Source organism: Myotis daubentonii, chromosome 4, assembly GCF_963259705.1.
Source record: "Myotis daubentonii chromosome 4, mMyoDau2.1, whole genome shotgun sequence".
In the NCBI taxonomy this organism is placed as follows: Eukaryota; Metazoa; Chordata; class Mammalia; order Chiroptera; family Vespertilionidae; genus Myotis; species Myotis daubentonii.
In genome coordinates, this window is record NC_081843.1 from 10,150,769 (window position 1) to 10,171,619 (window position 20,851).

General features: G+C 48.2%; 1 pseudogene; it reads right to left on the reverse strand.

The window, feature by feature from the left end:
* Window positions 1-4,549: 4,549 nt before the first annotated feature.
* LOC132232555 (ubiquitin-conjugating enzyme E2 L3-like) lies at window positions 4,550-5,042 on the reverse strand (annotated as a pseudogene).
* Window positions 5,043-20,851: the final 15,809 nt, after the last annotated feature.

Consider the following 20,851-nt stretch of genomic DNA (forward strand, 5'->3'; position numbering starts at 1 on the left):
GCCGGACAGAAGAGTCATCAGGGGCATCCTAGTCCCTGGGAGTGTCACTGAGCCAGGGACAAATTCATAGGAGGGGTTCAAGGTCAAAACTGCAGATGTCACTGCATCTGGGACCCCAGACCCGCTGAAATGCAGCTTCTAGCCTTTGGCAGCCTTTTTCCAGGAGAGTAGCAGGAGCGGGGGAAGGCGAACTGGGTACTCCTGGTTGAGGGTCTGGGTATCACACTGCCCTGGGCACCTGGTGGGTCCCGGGGAGACCAGCACTGTGGAGGAGCCCCCAAAGGGGCTAAAATTAAAGGTTCGGGCGCCACAAAGCCGGAGGAGTTGGGGGAAGTGTTAATGCCTTTGACACATCTGCCACCCCTTCCAGATACACCCGGCTGGCTGGATGCCTCCTTGCACAGGCACGGAACCCGCCCCTCCCAGGCCTGAGACTGAGCAGCTTGTCTTCGCTTCTGCTCCCCACTGGAGCCCACAGACACCCAGCTGGTCCTGATGCCGAGACCGGGAGGAGTTTCTCTCTCACTTCCTCCAGGAAGCTTGTCTTGGCCCCTAGATTTGAGCAAGGCCTCCTGTTATGTGGTCCCACAGGTCCTTGTACTTGGTAATCCTTATCGATGACTGCAGTAGGTTCTCTGGGAGCTGGGACCATGGGGAGCCCATATGTCCCCAGCACTGAGTGTCACACTTAGTACATAGCAGATGTTCAATAACTATTTGCTGAAAAGGGTTTAGAAGGGCTATTTAGAGCTCTACAGTCTCAGCAGATGGCCCAAGGGAGGAGATTGAAATGGGAGTACAAAGGCATCACAACAAATTTAGTTGGGATACAAGGGGGCTCAACAAGACTCCTCTTGTTCCAGATGTCATGAACTCTGAGCCCAGCCCAAGTTTCCAACTTTGTCTCCTGGTTTCTTTGTTTTTTAAAAATATATTTTTATTGATTTCAGAGAGGAGGGGGGAGAGAGAGAGAGAGAGAGAGAGAGAAACATCAATGATGAGAATCATTGATCGGCTGCCTCCTGCATGCCCCCTAATGGGGATTGAGCCCACAACCTGGGCATGTGCCTGACCGGAAATCAAACTGTGACTTGCTGGTTCATAGATGCTCAACCACTGAGTAATACTAGCCGGGCCTAAATGTCTTCAAGTAATGGTTTTTAGTAGCAAAAGTCTTTTTTAAAATTTATTTTTGCCGAAACTGGTTTGGCTCAGTGGATAGAGCGTCAGCCTGCGGACTAAAAGGTCCCAGGTTTGATTCCGGTCAAGGGCATGTACCTGGGTTGCGGGCACATCCCCAGTGGGAGATGTGCAGGAGGCAGCTGATCGATGTTTCTCGCTCATCGATGTTTCTAACTCTATCTCTCTCCCTTCCTCTCTGTAAAAAATCAATAAAATATATTTTAAAAAATTTATTTTTATTTTTCTTTCAAAATAATAGTGCACATAGTTTTAAAAATTCAGATAGCATTCCATGGTATAAGCAAATGAAAAATAGCAATGCCCTTACGAATCTCATTCCTGTAGAACCGTCCTGACTCCTTTTAGTTGTTTCTACTGATGTTTACCTCCAAATGTCTAATAACATCACTTTTTAAAAATTCCATTATTTTTTAAAATATGTTTTATTGATTTTAGAGAGAGAGAAAGGGAGAGGGAGATAAACATCAATGTGAGAGAGAAACATTGATTGGTTGCCTCTTGCACATGCTGTAACCAGAGATCAAACTGGCAACCTGGGCATGTCCCTGACCGGGAATGGAACCCACCCCTTTTGGTGTACGGGATGATGCTCCAAACAACTGAGCCACACTGCCCAGGGCTCAGTGAGATTTTTTTAAGTGTGTGTGTGTGTGTGTGTATATATATATAATTTTTTAAATTGATTTTTAGAGAGAGGAAGAAGAGGGAGAGAAAGAAACATTGATGCAAGAATGAACTTGGTTTGGCTGCCTCCTGCACACTCCCTACTGGGGATTGAGCTGGCAACCTTTTGGTGCATAGGACCATGCTCAACCAATCAACCAACTGAGCCACACTGGCCAGGGCTCAATGAATTTTTAAATTCACAGAGCTCTACAGCATAACCACACTTAATTGTAGGACATTTGTATCACCTCAAAAAGATACCCCAAATCCCATTTCTTTCCTACCTCCCAGGCCCTGACAATCACCAATCTATTTCTGTTTTTATGGATTTTCCTTTTTTGAACATTTGAAATGAATGGAATCATACATACAATATGTGGTCCTATATGACGGCTTCTTTCACTTGCCAAAATGTTTTCAAGGTTCACCCATCTTAAAGCATGTGTCACTACTCATTTCTTATTAAAGCTGAATAATATTCCATTCATCAGTTGATGGACATGTGGGTTGTTTCTGCTTTTGGGCAATTGTAAATAATGAGAGGACCAGTGTACGGATTCATGCATGGGTGGGGTCCCTCAGCCTGGCCAGTGTTCTCTTGCAATCTGGGACTCCTTGGGGGATGTCAGACTGCCGGGTTTCAGACCGATCCCCAAGGGATGTAGCAGTGCCAAAGTGGCAGGCAGCCAGGGAGGAGCCAGGGCTGGGCACAGCTCTGCTGCCCTCATCCCAGCCTACTGTGCCAGCTGCTGCTGCTGCTGCTGCTGCTGCTGCTGCCACCTGCCACTGCTGCCGCCACCTGCCACTGCTGCCAGCAGCACTGCCACGGAGGGGAGGCGGGAGAGGCTCCTGCCACCACCACAGCTGCACTCCCAGCTGTGAGCCCGGCTTCTGGCTGAGTGGTGCTCCCGTTGTGGGAGTGCACTGACCACCAGGGGGCAGCTCCTGCTTTGAGCATCTGCCCCCTGGTGGTCAGTGCATGTCATACTGACCGGTTGACCAGTCGTTCAGTCATAATGGTTGCTTAGACTTTTATACATATACTAGAAGCCTGTTGCACGAAGAGATTCATGCAATAGGCCTTCCTTTCCCCTGGCTGCTGGCACCGGTTTGCCTCCGGAACCCAGGGCCCAGGCCTTCACTCTGGCCGAGTTCTGGCCAGAGCCAGCCCCGGAAACGTCAGGCTTCACTCCACCGCTTGGAGCCTACGTATGCAAATTAACCACCATCTTTGTTGGCGGTTAATTTGCATATCACGCTGATTAGCCCATGGGAGGCATAGCGAAGGTATGGTCAATTACCATGTTTGTCTATTATTAGATAGGATAGGTGCTTTGTGAACAAGTTTTTGCATGTGTATAAGCTTGTGTTTTGTTTTAATTCTAAGGTGAATTTTTATTTCTACAAAAAAAGGCAGCCAAAACAATGTAAAACACAGGAAAAGGGCATTCCTGAGTGAGCTCCACGTGGAGCCTGACTCTGCAAAGGCTGTGCGTCAGGGGGAGAAATGCCATCTTGTTCCTGGGCTGGCCTGGCCGGCTGCTTCGAAGGAAGAGGCCAGCAGGGCATCGGTGACCCCGGACTGGTCTGGCTCTGGCTGAGTCCTGCCAGTACCAACCCTGCAAAGGCTCAACCGTGCTGATGAGGCCTGGGGTGGGGCTGCTGCTCTGAGGAGGCGGAGAATGAGCACATTCGGATGGAGCTTGCTGACTGGTGAGTGTGGAATTTCAAATGGACATTCTGGGTTTAGTGTTGTCTGGAACGACCAGCACATCTTCTAAAATGGCTGCAGGGAGGGGCGTAACACTTTGACCTCAGGGGCCTCTAACTGATGAGAAGTTTCTGGAACAAGTGCAGTGTCCTCTGGCTGGCTGCCCCCTCCCCCTGGGTGGCCACAGACCTGATATTGCAGAGTCTCCCCCAGCGGGCGGGCCTCACACAGGCATCAGGGTTGGCATTTAAAGCAGTGTTATTGTGGTAACAGTGGCCAGATTTTTACATAAGAGGTGGGCCTCCCTTTTCACAGTTTCTTGGGGGTGTTTTTGGTGGTGGTGGTTTGCTTGTTTTTAAAATTTTAAAAAAGGATGTTATAAATTGGAATCAGAATAACTTGAATGAACTCCCACACTGGGCAGTGCAACATGGGAGAAGAGAAGCCACCGGACCAAACAGAGCTGTCTCTTCTCCTTTGTGGAGGAGATGGGGTCTAGGTCTGGAAAAGCGAAAGGGTGAGAAATAAACTGAATACAAGAAAGTGGGCATTGAAAGGGCATGGGAAGAAAGGGAACCACAACCTTTTATTTTAAACCTTAAGGTCTAGCCCTGGCTGGTTTGGCTCAGTGGATAGAGCATTGGCCTGTGGGATTAAGGGTCCCGGGTTCAATTCCGGCCAAGGGCACCTGCCTGGGTTGTGGGCTCGATCCCCAGCGGGGGCCATATGGAGGCAGATGATCAAAGATTCTCATCATTGATGTTTTAATCTCTCTGTCCCTCTCCCTTCCTCTCTGAAATCAATAAAATATATTTTAAAAAAAGAAAGAGTATCTTTAAAAAAAGAAAAAGAAAGAAAGAAAACTGTAGAAAGTTAGTAACTGCCACAAGCAAACGCCAGGCGGTGGCCAGTGCCAATTTTCAGAGCCCTGCTTCGCGGGGTGTCTGATTGCACAGCTCGGGTCTCTGCTCACACTCGCGGAATCAATCGCCGCAGGCTTTGGCCCACAGGTCGCTTTCCGCCATATTTCTTCGTAAACGCCAGCACTCTCGCAGAAGCTTGTGCGGTCCTTGGGGTATTCTCCAGCTAGGTCAGCCCGAAGCAGGTGCTCAGGCTGGGTGGGTTGCTCAGCGCTATGAGAGACCGGATTACTTACTTGGTCAGTTTTGGCTGCTGGCTTCCTATTTTCAGCACTAATTCCTGGCAGACAGACCTGCCCCTTTTCATGGATGCTGGGGTGATAGATCTTTGTTTTAAATGTGGTCTTCGGTGGTTTGAATGGGTATTCTGCTGGGAAGCTGATTTCCATTCTGCAGGCCCCCTAATCCGATGGAGGTTTTCAGGGACAATCAGCCTTTGCCAAGTCAACAAATTAGCTTCATCAACCGGGATGTTACGGAGGTTTTCTTTCCAATTTTCAGTTTTTTTTAAGCTCCTTCATCAGCCTCCTGCTGGCCGCCATCTTGGATCTGGTCTGTGTGTAAGTTTTTATGTTTTCATTTATTTTGAGTATATACCTAAGAGTGGAATTGTTGGGTCATGTGGTTATGCCCATATGATTAAAAAAATTTCGTATTTTGAGGAACTGCCAACTTCTTCTCCAAAGTGGCTGCACCATTACATGTTTCAGTTCACAGTGTATAAGGTGTTTTGTTTTTTTAATTTAAATGTATTTATTGAAAGCTCCACCACGATCAATAGAGTGCCAGTGCCACCTTCATAAATAAAAGGAAGCTGATGAACGTATCCCTTTAAAAGTCTGGGAGCTTTGTCCACCTGCCCTAAGCCCAAGGCCTGCTCCCTAGAAGCAGGGAAATCAGCACGTGTCCCAGAGGCATTCGACCATCCTGGCACCACCTGAGACTGTCTTCCTGGCATAAAAGGACTGGAGGAGAATGGAAAGGGAGCCCGTGTTTTACTCTTTGTGCTAAATGCAGGCCCGATACTACCTACAAACATCTCAAGAGAATGAGGGTATCCACCTGATATTTGGGGAATGCTGGACTGGAGACTCCCTCTGCATCATGCTCAACACAATGTGGAAACAACGTTCTCTGAGCACACCTTCCAGGCACTACTAGCGTCCCCTCCCCATGCGCCTGCTCACACCGAGGCCTAGCAACCCCCTCTCCCCTCTGCCTGCCCCCCAAACACACATCAGAGATCACTGCTGACTCAGGCAGATGAGCCCACCAGCGGAGTCCACGCCACTGAGCAGCATGAGCAGGGAGAGGGGCAGGAGGGGTCACGGCTCCATGGCGTGGTTGCCGAGATGCCACTGGGGAAAGCCCATGTCCACCAGTTGCTGGTTGAGGTCACTAAAGGGGGACTAAGCAGCACCCAGTCTGGCCCCGCCCCCGCCCAGCTTCGAAAGGCCAGGACCCCCAGGGGCACAGTGGACCCAATTGAGAAAGCTCAGGTGAGAGATGCTACTTCGTGGCAGAGTAGAGGTCCTCATGCGGGGGTCATTGTCCTGCTTGATTTCCCCATTGGCCACGATCCGCACCGTCCTCCCAGGGGCTCTGCCTCCCTTCCCTCCGACCACAGAAAGCCTGCAGGGGCGGCTCCCGGGCCTCTCAGCTCCCAGGCCACTTCCTAAACATGGTGTCTTGAATGCCCATTAGAATAGTTGAGGACCAATGATGGTTAAACTGGATTTCCAAATATGTAAACCAGACAGAAGTGCCTTGGCTCTGATGGATGTGGGGGTATGTACCAGTTAATTCCAGCAACAAACAGAATCTGGCTCTGGAGGAGGGCTGTCCAATAGAACCTTCAGTAATGATTGCAATTTTCATATCTGCAGTTAAATTCTCTCAGTAGTCTCGATTATAGCCATGGGCCAAATTAGATTGATAGCAGCCTACATAGACCACTGTGGAGGAGTACAAGATCTGGACTAGGACCTGGTTTTTGTTTTATTTTATATATATATTTTTTATTTTGAGAATATGTTCATTAAAGCCAGGAATAGTGCAACAAGGAAGGGCTTAGGGTAGAAGGAGCAGCAGGAGAGAGAAGGCAGGGCTGCTTTGGCTTTAGAAACGCCATGGGAAAGAAGTGAGCCAACGTGGCTGCTGCCAGCTCAGTGGAGAGTCAGAGAAAAGGGGGCCTTGGGGACAGGGCCAGGGGCTTGGCCTGGGAGGAGCTGCCCCTGCCCATTGCTCCCCTGGTTGCAAGTCTCGTGGGGACCCTCAGAGTTGAGGAGATGCAGGCCTATGAAGGAAGAAGGGGAGGGAAAGGCGAAGGCATGCTCCCAGGAGCGCACACTGGGACCTGGCTTGGAATCCTGATTCTACCTCCTACCAGCGGGGTGGTCTTAGGTAAGTCATGAATGTCTCTGAGCCACCACGGCTCGCTGTGTAATTGGAGTAGCACCCGCATCAGCGCTGGTTCTCTTGTCTTAATCAACACTCACTCTTGAGGTGAACTCCTCCAGATGCATGGCTTTAAACACCGGCCCCCAAATTTACATTTCGAAATCTCCACTTGAATGTCTAGTAGGCATCTCGAATTTAGCATGTCCCCCGATGAACTCTTTATCTTCTCCCCAAACCCGCTCCACCCCAGCCTTCCCTTATTAGAAAGCAACCGTTCTTTTCTGACAGTTGATCAGACCAAAGACATTGGTGTTGTCTTTTAATCTCTCTCTCCCATATGTTAAAAAACCCTGTTGGTTCTACCTCGAAAGTATTCGGCAACCGACCACTTCTCTCCACATCGCCTATCATCCTGATTCAGACCCCGTCATCTCTCACCAGGTCCCCTGCAGGAGCCTCCTCACTGGCCTCTCTGCCCCCACCTTCGTCCCCACAACCTGTCTCACCCGTTGCATCCAGAAGGGACCTTTTCAAAGGCAAAGCCCTGCAGCAGCTCTCCATGGCCTCAGAGCAAAAGTCCTCAAGATCACCTCCACGAGCCTGGTTCTGTTTCCTCTGTGACCTCCCTGTTCCAGCCCCACGGGCTCCCTTGGGGGTTTCTAGAACATGCCAGGCATGATCCCATTTTAGGGCCTCTGACTTGGCTTTGTCCTCCTGTGTAATTCCCTTCCCCAGGGATTTCGTGGTTGGCTCCCTCACTTGCTCAGGTTTCTGCGTTATGTTCCTCCATCATACTTAACATTACATATTTGTGCAGACTCTCCATCTCCTTTCGAGAGACGGTCACCTGCAGGAGGACAGATGACTGGCATTTTATTTGCTTCATTACTGTCTCATATGCCTGACAAGTAGTGTTCAACAAAATCTGTGGAATAAATGAACAAATTCAATAATGCTGTGAGGTAAATCTGTTATTCTCATTTTATTTCACTTTTTAAAATATTTTTATAGAGAGAAGAAGAGAGAGAGAGAGAGAGAGAGAGAGAGAGAGAGAGAGAGAGAGAGAGAGAGAGAAACATGGATGTGAGAGTGGTACATTGATTGGCTACCTCCTGCATGCCTCCCACCAGGGACTGACCTGGAAACCCAGGCACATGCCTTGACCGGGAATTGAACTGGCAACCTTTTGGTGCACTGGATGATGCTTAACCAACTCAACCACTCAGGTCAGGAAAACGGAGACTCAGGTGCCCAAGTGCACACAGTTAAGGACGGGTAGAGTCACCTTCAGGCTAGCCAGTCAGACTCCAAGGCCCAGGCTCTTGCTCATGACTGATGCATTGCCCATTGGCCATTACATACATGACATCAACCCGTATAAAGTCTGTTCTTACATAAAAATCAATTTTAGAAGTGAGTGCCAAGAGAACACTGACTCCTTTTTGACTAAAACAACTCATCATGCAAACTGTTCCTTTTGGGGTTAACCCAGGAAGCTCAGCCAAATGTGAAGCTGGTCACTCTATTAGCCCTTTCTTCCACTTGATTTCTCTCTCTCATTTTTATTAACCTTATCATCTACATTCTTTTTTTAAATTAATCTTTATTGTTGAGATTATTACAGATGTCTCTCCTTTTTCCTCCCATAGCTCCCCTCCACCTGGTTCCCACCCCACTCCTACCCGCTGACGGGGCCCACTCGCACCCGCTGATGGCGCGGAGCAATTGGGGCCAGCACCAGCAGCGGGTGTGAGCAGGGCCGGGGCCATTAGTGAGTGTGAGTGGTGGCTGCTGTCCTGATCACCCCTCAGGAGCAGGGGTAGGTGGAGAAGCCCTCGGGGCGATCGGGCCGGCAGCCGCCACTCACACCTGCTGAACCGGCTCCAGGCATTGGCAATGGGTGTGAGCGGCGGCTCCGGTGCAGCCGCGGGTGCAAACAGGGCCGGCACCAGCAGCAGGTACGAGTGCCAGGCGGGACCGCAGCGTGTGGGAGCAAAACATTTTCAGTAACCACCAGAGGCTCGTCCCAATGACAGCAACTGGCACCCCACCTTAGTCTGGCACCCCTGCTCACCTTTTCCACTATCCCATCAGTCGACGCCCACCATGTTCCGCACACGCCCCCTGGTGGTCAGTGCACATCACCGCAACTGGTTGTTCAGTTGTTCCACTATTTGGTCTATTTGCATATTAGCGTTTTATATATATAGATAAGCTTATGCCCCGATCAAAACAATTGAGAAGAAAGGTGGGTTTGAAGGAGTCTCCTGTGTATGATCCCATGCACTTGGTGTTCTAGGTCTAGGAGCAGTGGGGCAGGGAGGGGAACCAGAGGGAAATAGTTTTCAGCATGGCATTTGTTAGAATGCCTCTCTTGGATTGGTCCAGAGCCAGTGGTGTGGGTGAATTCTTTGAGAAGCACAGCAATTCAAATTTTATAATAATTATCTGGAGCTCAGATGTGCCACTCTTCTTTTTAGGAGGCTCCAGTCTAGAGGTTTACTCCCAAGTATGACTTTAGATGGCTTTTATCCACAAGAGTGGCAGCTAGAGAGATGGCCCAAGCTCTGAAGACACTGGCCCAGGCTGCCCATGGAGTGGCTGCATCAACGAGTGACCCTGCAGCTGCGCACGCCATGTTAGATTCTGCTCGAGATGTGATGGAGGGCTCGGCCATGCTCATCCAAGAAGCTAAGTAGGCCCTGATTGCTCCTGGAGATGCGGAGAGTCAGCAGAGGCTGGCCCAGGTGAGGCCCGGAATGGTGGTCATCACTAAAGTGGATGTGTCAGCAGGCTCCCTCCTGGGCATTCTTCTTCTGGTGTGAACACTTACTCAGTGGGTGTTTCCAGGACTTTCCAAAGTGCCATAACAATGCTGCCCTTACCTACATAATACTTACTTTTGAAAAAAAATAGTATTTTTTTTTTATTGATTTCAGAAAGAGAAAGGGAGAGGGAGAGAGAGAGAGAGAGAGAAATATCAGAGATGAGACCACCCAGCAGGAGCTACAGAGAGATCTGCAGATTCCTCCTCTTTGTATCAGGGTTGAAAGTGCCCAGATGAGGCCCAACTGTGAAGCAAGGCAGGCTGGTGCCGGTGCCGGTGCCGGTTTTGGGGGCCTTTTATTGATGGGTTTGCAGCTCCCTGAACCAGCTGCAGCTTGTTTGACAGAGTTTTCACCTGAGAAAGGACAGATCATTCTATGCAAAAGCTGCTGTGCACAGCTTGGGTGGGTTGTAAATTGGGTGGGATGAGGTCTCAGGGAATCACCAGGGCAGAGCATACAGAAATGGCTGCCCGTCATCCCTGCACAGAGGAGGTCCCAGCATGGGAGCAATGACCAAATTTTAAAATTGATTAGAGAGAGAGAGAGAGAAACATCAATTTTTTGTTCCACTTATTCATGCATTCATTGGTCGATTGGCCTATCAGGACGATGCTCTAACCAACTGAGCTACCCCGCCAGGGCTGTTCTTTGTTCATTTTCTAATTGAGATATAATTGACATGTAATATTATATTAGTTTCAATTGTACAGCATAATGATTTGATATTTGTATATATTGTGAAATGATCACCACATAAATCTAGTGAACATCCATTGCCACACAGTTACAATTTTTTTTTTTTTGTGATGAGAAATTTTAGGATCTACTCTCTTAGCAACTTTCAAATAAATATACAATACAGCATTGTTAACGATAGTCAGTGTGCTGTACATTACATCACCAGGACTGGCTTATTTTATAACTAGAAGTTTGTACCCTTTGACCCCCGCCCCCCATTTTGTCCAGCCCACCTTTGGCAGCCACCAGTCTGTTCTCTGTGTCTGAGTTTGGTTTTTCGTGTTGTCTACTTTTCAGATTCCACATCCAGGTGAGGTCAGACAGTATTTGTCTCTCTCTCCGACATATATCACTTAGCACAATGCCCTCAAGATCCATCCATGTTGTTGTAATGACAAGATTGCCTTCCTCTATGTGGCCAAATAATATTCATAGTATACATGTGCACTATATTTTCTTTATTCGTTGACCTATTGATGGACACCGGTGTTGCTTTCAGACCTTGCCTATTGGAAATAATGCTGCAATAAACGTAGGGAACAGATATATTTTTGAATTAGTGTTTTCAGTTCCTTTAGATAAATACCCAGAAGTTGAATTGCTGAGTCAGATGGTAGTTTTTAGCTTTTTGAGGAACCTCCTTGCTGCTTTTCATAAAGGCTGCACCAATTCCCACCACACAGTGCACAGGGTTTCATTTTCTCCACATCCTCTCCAGCACTTGTTATTTCTTGTCCTTTTGACAATAGCCATTCCAATACGTGGGAGGTGATACCCGATGATGGTTTCGACTTGTATTTCCCTGATGATTAGTGATATTGAGCACTTTTTTCATGTATCTGTTCACTATCTGTATGTCTTTTTCAGAAAAATATCTATTCAGATCCTGTACCCATTTTAAAATTGTTTGTTTCTTTGTTATTAAGTTGTATGAGTTGTTTATATATTTTGGATATTAACCCCTTATCAGATATATGATTGAATTCTTTTCTTGCATTTTTTAGGCTGCTTTTTCGTTTTGATTGCTTCCTTTGCCGTGCAGAAGCTTTTTAGTTTGTTGTAGTTCCATTTGTTTATGTTTGCTTTTGTTGCCTTTGCTTTTTTTTATTGTTGTTGTTAATCCTCACTCAATGATATTTTTTCTCCCTGATTTCTAGAGAGAGTGGAAGGGAGGGAGGAGGAGGGAGAAAGAGAGAGAGAGAGAGAGTTAGAGAGAGAGAGAGAGAGAGAGAGAGAGAGAGAGAGAGAGAGAGAAACATCACTTGAGAGAGACATAGTGATTGGTTGTCTTCTGCAACCAACTGGAGCTGGCGAACCTGCAACTGAGCTACATGTCCTTGATCCCCTTGACTGGGACTTGAACCCAAGACCCTTCCATCCGTGGGCTGACCCTCTAACCACAGAGCCAAACTGGCCAGGGTTTTTGTCTTTGCTTTTGGTGCTAAATCTGAAAACCACCAAGACTGATGTCAAGGAGTTTACCCCTATGTTTTCTTCTAAGATATTTATATTTAAGTATTTTATCCATATTGAGTTGTTTTTTGTGCATGGTGTAAGACAGGGTTCTGTTTTCATTCTTTTTCATGAGACTCTTTAGTTTTCCCAGAACCATTCATTGAAGAGACTATCCTTTACCCATTTGTATATTCTGGCTTCTTTGTCATAAGTTAATAGACTGTGTATGTGTGGGTTTACTTCTAGGCCAGTGATGGCGAGCCTATGACACGCGTGTCAGAGGTGACACGTGAACTCATTTTTTTAGTTGATTTTTCTTTGTTAAATGGCATTTAAATATATAAAATAAATATCAAAAATATAAGTCTTTGTTTTACTCTGGTTGCAAATATCAAAAAATTTCTATATGTGACACGGCGCCAGAGTTAAGTTAGGGTTTTTCAAAATGCTGACACGCCGAGCTCAAAAGGTTCGCCATCACTGTTCTAGGCTCTCTCTTCCGTTCCATTGTTTTAGTGTCTGACTTTATGTCTATACTATACTGTTTTGATTACTACAGCTTTGTAATATAGTTTAAAATCAGGACGCATGATGCCTTATCTTTGTTCTTATGGAAGATTATTTTGGCTATTTGGGATCTTTTATGCTATCATATACTTTTAGGATTGCTTGTTCTATTTCTGTGAAAAATACCATTGGCTTTAAAAAAAATCCTCACCCAATGATATATTTTTTAATTTATTTCAGAGAGAGAGCAAGGGAGAGAGAGAGAGAGAGAGAGAGAGAGAGAGAGAGAGAGAGAGGACGGGAGAGAGAGAGAGAGAGAGAGAGAGGAAGGGAGAGAGAGAGAGAGAGAGAGAGAGAGAGAGACATCAATGTGAAAGAGAAACATTGATCAGTTGCTTCCAGTATGCTCCTCGACAGGGGATCACCTGGGAATCGAACCCACAACCTGGGTATGTGTCCTGACCAGAATAGAACCTGCAACCCTTTAGTGCACAGGACTATGCTACAACCATTGGATTTTTAAATTGAATCTGTAGATTGCATTGAGTAGTATGGACATTTTAACAACATTAATGTTTGGAGTATCTTCCCATTTATTTGTGTTCAATTTATTTCATCAATATCTCATAGCTTTCAGTGTATAGGTCTTTCACCTCCTTTGTTAAATTTATTCCTAAATATTTTATCCTTTTTTAAAAATTAAATTCTTTGGGGGTACTACTAGTTAATAACATAAATTTCAGGTGTATAACCTTATAACACAACATCTGTTTACTCTATTGTGTGTTCACTACCCAAAGTCTGGTCTCCTTCCATTACCATATAGCTTTCCCTTCTTCATCCTTCCGCACTTCCCCTCTGTAGCCACGATTGTGTTGTCCGTATTTAGGAGTTTGTTTGTTGTTTTCTTGTTTTAGACCCCACGTTGGAAGGAAATCTTTGGTTCTTGTCCGTTTCCATCTGCCCAAATAGTGCTGATCTTGAACTTCTGAGATGAGGCAAGTAATCCTCTGTGCTGCCCGGTGCAGCAGCCACAGGTGGTGTTTGAGCACTTGGAATGTGGCTGGCTCGTTGTAATGGAGGAAATGGAATTTCAAATCTTACTTAATTTTGACTAATTTAAATTAAAACAGCCCCAAGTGGTTGGTGGCTGCTGTATGGGGCAGTGCCCCTCTAGGCAAAGCGAGGAAGAGAATGCAAGTACGACCTACCGTGAGCATTATAAGAGTCAGTGTGCACAGAGCAGAAATTGGGCACAAGAGAGATAAAGGAAGGGAAGCCACAAGGTGACAACCAAGAATTTGGAACAGCCAACCTTTGCAGGGGTTGGGATCGCTGGCCCTGTTCCAAGAGCTCTCTGCGTCCCCGCCCATTAAACCTCAGAACAAGGCTTCTGGGCAGGTACTGCGAGTGCTAACCGGTTCTGGAGAATGAGCCACCTGAGGCAGAGTTTACATGTGTTGCCCAGGGTCACACACTCAGTCAGTGGCTGAGCCTTGGTCTGGGCCAGGAAGTCTGGCTCCAGAGCCCACCCGCTCAACCACTGTTGTGCCTGACAGCTGATACGGAAAATGACCATAGAGGGCTATGATTTTAAAGTAACAAAAGCACTTTATTACAAAGGGCCTAAACAGAGGGGCGTAGCTGACCTGGACGGTGGGCTGGTGTCAGCAAGTCAAATGCTCATCTATTGAGCTGGAATCCAGTTGGTGATGGCAGGCACAATGGATCTATCAAGAAATACAGCCTTGGCTGGGTGGCTCAGTGGTCGGGGCATCATCCTGTACACCAAAGGGTTGCAGGTTTGATTCCCCAGTCATGGCATATACCTAGGTTGCAGGTTTGATCCCTGGTAGTGTCCAGGGGGGCAACTGATCTCCCTTTCTCTCTCTCTCTCTCTCTCTCTCTCTCACTCTCTCCTCTTTTTTTTCTCTCTCTCTCAACATTAATAAGCATATCCTTGGGTGAGGATTAAAAAAAAAAGAAAAGAGCCCTAACCGGTGTGGCTCAGTGGATAGAGCGTCGGCCTGCGGACTGAAGGGTCCCAGGTTCGATTCCGGTCAAGGGCATGTACCTTGGTTGCAGGCACATCCCCAGTAGGGGGATGTGCAGGAGGCAGCTGATCGATGTTTCTTTCTCATCGATGTTTCTAACTCTCTATCCCTCTCCCTTCCTCTGTCAAAAATCAATAAAATATTTAAAAAAAAATAAAAAGAAAAAAGAAATAGCAGAACAAGCATATTCTGCTTTAAGTATATGGATCCTCCAGGAGAACTGAGACTAGAATAGGTCAAAAGGATTTTAAAACGCGGTTTCTTTCCAGGACCACAGCTTGGAAGGGAAGAGGGAAGAGTATTGCCATTCATGAGAAACCCTTTGTGCTTATAATATGCGTTACTTTGACAAAAATTAAGAAATCAAGTACATTCGCCTTGCCGTCCTCTCTCTGGAGAGGGTGGTGGATGGGAGGAAAGGGCCCCAGGCTTTGAAACAAACGCAAACCCTGTAGCCCTGGGTCGACCTAGAGGATCAGGGCGGCGGCTCAGGAAAATGTTAAAAGATATTAGATGGTCAGTTTGTTATAAAAGGAAAGAACTCAGCAGCCGCCCGCTCGGAGAGATTCGCAGGGCAGGGCGCGGGGACAGAGCGTCCCCCTCTCCCAGTGCGCCGCTCTCCCCAAATCGCCACCGTCACCGACGCAGAAGCTCCTGCTCTACCGTTAACATTTGTCACATGGGCTCTATGTTCTCTCCGTTGCTATTATTTGTGTTGTTGTTATTATTATTTTGTGGAACAATTTAAGAGGAAGTTGCTGCATGGTGCACCTTCACTCCTACATACTTCAAATACATATTTCCTGTGAACTAGGACATTCTTTTTCATAAGCGCAACATACTTGTTAAGTTAAGGAACGTTGATGCTAAGTCAATACTATTGTCTACTTTAAGCCCGTGTTTGAATTTTGCCATTCTCCCCAGGGCGTCCTTGCGTTCTACCCCTCCCCCATCCCAGGTCTGCTTCGGAATCCCACATGCATTTAGTTGTCACACATCTCTCCTCTTTTAAGGCCTGGAAGAAGGTCTCAGGCTTTCTTAGTTCTTCCTGACACTGACGGTTTTGAAGAGTAGAGGGCAATTATTTTCTAAAATAACCCTTAATTTGGATTGGCGTGATATTTCTTTTAAATTTATTTATTGATTGATTTTGAGAGAGAGAGGGGGGGGGGGAGAGAAATTGTTTTGTTGTTTCACTTGGTTATGCATTCATTGGTTGATCCTTGTATATGCCCTGACCCTTGGTGTATCAGGATGGCATTCTTTCTTTTAAAAAAAATTTTTTTTATTGATTTCAGAGAGGAAGGGAGAGGGAGAGAGAGATAGAAACATCAGTGATGAGAGAGAATCATTGACTGGCTGCCTTCTGCACGGCCCCATTGGGGATCGAGCCTGCAACCTGGGCACGTGCCCCTGACCAGAACCAAACCTGGGACCCTTCAGGCCACAGGCCGATGCTCTAACCACCCAGGGCAGGATGACATTCTTAACCAACTGAGCCGGCCAGGGCAGCTTGATATTTCTTTACAATTGGACTCAGGTTATGCATTTTTTGCTGGGGCTACCACAGAGGTGGCACTGTGCCCCTCTCAGCCCTCATATCTGGAGCCGGCACATGTCGGCTTGCCTCACTACTGGTGATGTTAACTTTGATCCCTTGGTTAAGATTTCTCCACCTAAAGTTGCATACTCTTCCTCGGTATGAACACATATCTCGTGAGGGATACTGTAAGACTAAAACTACCCTATCCTGGTATGCAACACCCCTTGCCGCCCCAATTTCACCCCATGGTTTTAACACCCGTCCTTACCTGAATCAGTTATCAAGGTGGCTGTAACTTGGTCATTTTACACTCTATATTCCTTCTTTAATGATGAGTTGGCTTTCTTAATGCAGAAGAACTTCCCTACTCGCCTTCCTCCCATCGGCTCCCCCTCGTCCTTCGCTCTGCATCTCTAATATTTCCAGAATTGGTATGAGCTCGTGGGTCCTTCCTTCGTTCCCTGAGCACCGCCCTTACTCATCTTGATGCATAACTGTCCCTGCTTTGCCAGAGGGAACTCCCTCAGCTGGTTCCGTGTCCTTCCCACAGGTTACCGTCATCCTGCGAGTGCCTCCTGCTTTCTAAGCACAGGAATTCCAGGGGCACCTGGTGCTTTGCCTGCCCCGCGCTGGAATCAGCCACTGCCCAGGAGCCCTGGGCCCTTTGAAGGAGACGGGCATCCAGAAGCCAAGATCCGGTGTCAGGCGCTGGCCCTGTTTTGAAGGTAGAGAAAACAGAATTTACAGATGGATTGAATGAAGGTATAAGAAGAGAAGGGTCCCCATTCCCTTTAGCTTTTTACTTTTTAAATTATTTTTTATATATATATATTTTTTTATTGATTTCTTACAGAGAGGAAGGGAGAGGGATAGAGAGTTAGAAACATCGATGAGAGAGAAACATCGATCAGCTGCCTCCTGCACACCCCCTACTGGGGATGTGCCCGCAACCAAGGTACATGCCCTTGACCAGAATCGAACCTGGGACCCTTGAGTCCCCAGGCCGACGCTATATCCATTGAGCCAAACCAGCCAGGGCCCCTTTAGCTTTTTAGACATTGTTTCCCTGAAGTCTTCCTAGACACTCCCTAAGGCTGAATCTAGCCTCTATTTTAGCAAGTTTTCTATCATGTGAACTTTCTACACAGCATGTCTCTAAGCGCAGCATGGTACCTGTCAGGCTCTGGCGCTGCCCTGGAGATTCTCACTCTTGGCCTTGGGCCCTTCAACCAACCTGGTTTTGAAGCTCATCTCTAGCACTTGTTGGTTGTCTGAACCTGGACAAGTCTCTTAACTGGTTGCTCAGTTTCTTCATCTGCAAAGTTAGGGTAATGATATGTACCTCATAAATACTATGTGAATGGAAGTGCTTGGCATTGAGCCCGGCCCGTTCTAGCTGCCTAAGGGAGTTTACGTAACCTCCCACCTTGTTTCCTCACCTGTGAAATGGGCTTGCACCAGCTGGTGTGGCTCAGCGGTGGAGTGCCAACGCAGGAACCAAGCGGTCACCATTTGATTCCCAGTCTGGGCACATGCCCGGGTTGTGGGCTCCATCCCCACTGGGGGGCATGCAGGAGGCAGCCAATCGATGATGTTTCTCCCATCGATGTTGCTATCTCTCTATCACTCTCCCTTCTATCTCTAAAATAATCTATAAATATATATACACACACATACATACACATTATATGTGTGTGTATGTATATATGTGTATATATATACATATATAAACATATATACTAGTGTGTGTGCGTGTGTGTGTGTGTGTGTGTGTATATATATATATATATATATTTTTTTTTTTTTTTTTTTAAAGGGCTTGCTGTGAGGAACGGCTGGAATCCTGCATAGAGATTTGTACCTGAAAAACTTGCGACTACCAGAATTTCCTAAGAGTATTTCCAAAGCCTTGCCCTTTTGTGACGTCCTGGGGCCACCGCCCGGTTCATATTCCATCCCCTCTCTCTCTACCCCGGGGTCCGCAGGCTGTGCTGCCAGGCCTCGTTCCCTGAGTGCTTCAGGCTGGACGCATCTACATCGTCTCAGGCTTCCCCGGAACTGGGGCCCCACATGGAGCCTGGGGAACATACACTTTTGTCAGCAGCAATTGGGTCAGAATGACAATTTTGCCAAAAATAAATGTTGCATCCTGGCTGGTTTTTCTCAGTGGTTAGAGCATCGGCCCTCGGACTGAAGGGTCGTGGGTTTGATTCCCGGGCAAGGGCACGAACCCTGGTTGGAGGTTCCCCGGCCCTGGTAGAGGCGCATGCTAGAGGCAGTCAATCGATGTGTCTCTCTCACATCCATGTTTCTCTCTCTTTCTCCCCCCATTCCTCCCTGCCTCCCTCTCTCTGGAAATCAATGGGAAAAATATCTTGGGGTGAAGATTAAAAATAGATAGATAGATAAATTTTGCTTTAGTGATTTTTTTTTTAAAGATTGGAAAATTTGGGAATCTTTGTGCAGTCTTCCAAACATCTTTATTTTTTTAGAGTTAAAAACATTTTTTCAACATCCTATTACTTTGCAGCCAATTATTCCTACTTTTCTGTTTGCAGTAGCAAAATGTTGCAGCAACCTAAAGGGCCAACAATGGAATGGTTTCCTTCTTTCCTTTCTCCCTCCCTTCTTACCTTCCTTCCTTCCTCCCTTTTTACCTCCTCATCCCTCCCCTGTTTCCCTCCCTTCCTCTCTCCTTCTTTCATTAGTTCAGTAAAAAAAGAAAAGTACAGAACAGTGTATGTAATGAAATCCTCCTATATAATAAAAGCCTAATATGCAAATTGTTCGACCGGAGTTCAGCCGCTTGCTATGACGTGTGCTGACCACCAGGGGGTGGTGCGGAACATGATGGGTGTCGTCGATGTGGTGCTGGCAGCCAGCAACAGTGAAGGTGCTGCTGACTCTGATGGGCCCCCATGATGGGAGCACTACCGTGGTGGGATGGTGGAGCAGGTGAGCGGGTGGCACCAGGCCAAGGTGGGTGCGAGCGGGGGGCCCGATTGCCCCACCAATCGCCCCACAGACAGAGATCAGCAGTGGCGGTGGGGGGAGGGGTTGCCACCTGGCTCCCAGGTACTGAGGTAGAGAGCAGGGGGCCCAGCCCTAACCGATCATCCTGCAGGCAGGGTGGTGGAGCAGGTGAGGGGATGGTGCCAGGCCACGGCGGGGTGCCAGATGGGGTTGTGGGGCTGTGAGGCTGGGGGCATGAGCTGGGGCCCGATCCCCGCAGGCCACCCTGAGGGACCCCACCCATGAATGAATTTGGGCACCAAGCCTCTAGTCTAAAATAATGAAACTAAAGGCCTGGTGCATGAAAATTCAGCCCAGCCTGCCCCCTCTCACAGTCCAGGAGCCCTCAGGGGTGGGAGGCGACCCGGCGACCAGGGGAAGGCGAAGCTCCGTCACACCTCTGCTGCTGCCACTGCCGGCAGCACAAGCCTCGGCCGGCCCTGGTTACCTGAGCCTCGGGTGGCCCTGGGTGGCTGGAGGGCTGAGGGGACTGGGCGCCACCATCTTGTGGCTGTGGGCGCCGCCATCTTTGAGGGCGGGGCAGTCAATTAGCACCTTCCTTCCTTATTGGCTGTAGGCTGCCATCTTTGCGACGGTGTGAGGGTCAATTAGCATATTCCCTCTTTATTAGCTAGGATACTGAATGCGTAAAGGCTTTGTTAGGAATGTTTACCTGCTGGTGGTGAATGGAGCCTTCCCAGTTTGCGCTCTCCTGGCTGCTGGAGAGGCATCCACCCGCGGTGGCCCTGAGCTTCCCGCAGCGCCGGCTGAGCGCCGGCTGGTGTGTGGCAGGCAGAGTCCTGGCCACCCCATAGCAGGCCGCTTCTCAGGTTTGTGTTTGCAGTGAGTAACTCTAAGGGGCAAAGTAATGTCTCCTGTAAGGGCGAGAGCAGGCTCCCTTACCGCCTGCTGGGAAAGAGAAATTCCTCAGCTGTGGGGCAAGCCCCTTGGTGTCCCCGCTGCGGGCCTGGGGGCGAGGGGGGCGGGCACCACATAATGCCTGCTGCTCGCTGTGCGGCGACGACTGAGCTCCTGTGTCTCGACCCAGGTGTCGCGGCCTTGGCGTCAGACTCCTCGTTAGTGAGCCTGTGAGTGGGGCCGGACCCAGGCCTGACACTGGCCTGTTTCACCTATATGGACATCTATTGCTTTTACAGTTTTTATGTTTTTAGAAAGAAGGCAAAAAACAAAACCATACACATAGCAAAAGTCAGAGCTTACAAATTAGGGGAAAATCAGAAAACAGCAGCCATCCAAAGAAGAAAATAACGAGCCCTCCTCGTACCTGTCCTCAGAGACTTGGTTGGCACCTCAGCAGGTCTCCCCAGACTGCTCTTTCCACGGAGACTGCCACGTGTGTGCTAGGCCTCTAGCAGAATCAGACCATGGCCTGTGCAGTGCTTGCAGCTGCCTTGACGTAGCTACGCAGCCGCACGGGGCCACTGTGGCGGCCCCCCGGCTCTGGAGAAGCGGTCGGGGGCTCACCAGGGATCCGTGCAGCCTGCAAAGGCTTTCTTTGCCCGGGGACCAGAAATGCAAAGGAAACCACCCTCCCCCCCATTTCCTCCCCTGCACCCCTAGTTCTTAAGTGCAGGTTCCCATCACCCCGGGTCTGGCCCCCTTCCTTATCCCGGCTTAACCTCTTGCTGTCCCATTTCCCGCCCATTTCCCTGCTAAGACGGAGGGCTCCCGACCCCAGATTCCCCGTCCCACCCCAGCTCGGACCCCAGAGCCCCTGCACCACCTCAGACCCCGGAAAGAGTGGGACAGGATGCTGGGGTGGGGTGGGGTGGGTGGAGCCAGGGCTACTTCCT